General features: G+C 46.8%; 1 long non-coding RNA gene across 1 annotated transcript; it reads right to left on the bottom strand.

The window, feature by feature from the left end:
- Nucleotides 1-871: 871 nt before the first annotated feature.
- Nucleotides 872-2081, bottom strand: LOC121918498. The gene is made up of 3 exons (XR_006101239.1): nucleotides 1984-2081; nucleotides 1526-1628; nucleotides 872-1392 (listed from the first exon to the last, which is right to left on the bottom strand). It is a non-coding gene; the product is annotated as an uncharacterized LOC121918498 (long non-coding RNA).
- Between the last annotated feature and the right edge of the window lie 24 nt (nucleotides 2082-2105).

Here is a 2105-nt window from a genome sequence, read left to right as displayed (position 1 = left end):
ACACCCCTTGGACCAACCTATTAAAGAGGGCCAGCAATTCCACCCTTCTGAATTCTAGATGCTTTGTAGCAAATTTCTAGCAGTTCAGATATTTTGGAAGAGCTGTTACCTTGGGTGTGTAAAAGGACCTGAACTGCTCTGGGTATCTTTTTTTTTCTTCAGTTGGTGCACAGCATCTAAGATATTCTTCTGCACAACCTCTGGCTAGAAAGAAAGAAAATGCTGCCCATCAGATTCCCCAATTTGATTTTTTTGCATTTCCCAGGCCGGAGGGGGGGGTTCCTGATTGGTTCATTCCCTATTCCCTGTTACTCCCTTCAACCTTGCCCCCCCCACACACACACTGTGGACAGTTCTTCAGATCTGCCTCCAATGTCCTGATGGGTGTGAAGGGCTCCAATATGAGTGGCATCACACTCACCATCACTGCCCTAACTATGCCCCCAAGGAGCATCCAAATATGAAAAAACTGTTGATCCATATTAACAATCCTATTCTAGCAGTTTCTCTGTGCAAGGTGAGATTTTAATTACCCCGATCCTGAGGTGCTACCCTTGCTGGGGAACAGAGACTACCACTAAAAGCCTCAGTTTCTCACAGCTCCTGGCTCCATCTGTCAGCCCTTCACTTCTTTCATGGAATGGGGAGACATTCCAAGGAGCGGGGCTGCAAAAATGTACCTCTCCTTCTTCCTAAACCCTCCCCATCTGGGGCAGAAAGGAGGGAGCTCTCTCAGGTGCTTGCCATCCTTCCAGCCCTAGGCACACCTCCACCAAAAGAGAAATGAGCTCTCCATTTCCCTGTCCCCCTTTCCCCTCCCTTCTCTCTCCCCTTCAGGTGAAAAGCAGGACTCCAAGAAACACCTGATTATGTCCCACCCTCCTTATGCTCCATTTGATCAAATAGATTTTTACTGTACCAGGAAAAACATTTCACATCATTGAGGGGCACTTGATTTTGCTCCCTGGGTGCTCAGGTCCTTAGTGTGCACTTAAAAGGAAGCTGAGAACTTGAAAGGAAGGGTTGTGTGCTTACATCTACTGCCAGACATCCACATAGCCGAGCATTTCTGTGTCATAGTGTTCCAGGCACCAAAAGTCTAGGATATATGCTAGAGAAAGGCCTGAAAGGAAGAAAGGATAAACTCACTTTTTCTAATTGCTTGGCATCTTGGGTCTTTCCATCAGAATGGCCCACGTTCTTGATGTTTCTTGCAGTGAGGAGAGTGCTTGTGTCCTCCTTTCCAGCTTACTCACCTTTCCGGAGCCAAAGGAACTTGTACATGGATGAAAGAACATCCCTCGCTGCCTCAATCACCACCGGGTTGCTGGAAGTGATATGGATGATGTACTGACACACCATCTGACCCCATTCAGAGAATTGTTCTGCTGCCTGGAAGGAAAGAAATCAAGAACGTTCTCTCCCCTGTAGCTCTCTGTCAAACTGCTCTGGCCTTCATTCCTCTCAGGTAAGGATCCCTGAGAGGTAGGATCTTTGAGCCAGACTGGCATGTTGTGGTACTCACTTTAGGGCCTAGGATATCAGTGGCATGGTCAATCAGGGCTGAAGCACATGTTAGGGCCCGGAGCTTTTCTCCCCTTCTTCCTTCCAGCCAAAAAATTAATATGCTGTGGAAAGAAGCAGAAAGTTAGATACTGTACAGCACCTAGAAGAAGCTTCCATTCCTCAACCAAATCTTCCTACAGATACCTGCCTTGACATAAAACAAAATCCACTACTTTTTATCGTGTTTAAGAGATAATGGAGTCACCCTGTTTCTTCCACAAGGGGTTCTCCTACTTGCAGGTCACAGTCTTAATCTGCCCATAGGAATCACCTTCTCATCAGGAGTTGGTTGTCTTGGGCTTTTCTCATCTAGTCCCAAGTGGGCTTGAGAGAATGAGCTATAACAACCTTTCCTGTGGGAGTCTCCTTCAGAATTTGAAGAGCAGGCTGAATGGCTGATTTCTTGGGAACACTGACCTTCAGCAGGAAGAGCAGATGGTCTACAGTTCTATCCTCCGTGAGAAAACCCTTCAGCAGAAGCTCAAGTGTTGAGCATGAGGAGATGTAGAAGTCCTGAAAGGCAAAAAGAAAGGGAAGCA

This window comes from Sceloporus undulatus, unplaced genomic scaffold, assembly GCF_019175285.1.
Source record: "Sceloporus undulatus isolate JIND9_A2432 ecotype Alabama unplaced genomic scaffold, SceUnd_v1.1 scaffold_14312, whole genome shotgun sequence".
In the NCBI taxonomy this organism is placed as follows: domain Eukaryota; kingdom Metazoa; phylum Chordata; class Lepidosauria; order Squamata; family Phrynosomatidae; genus Sceloporus; species Sceloporus undulatus.
Note: the sequence above shows the minus strand (reverse complement) of the source record. Positions and strands in the feature narration are given on the sequence as shown.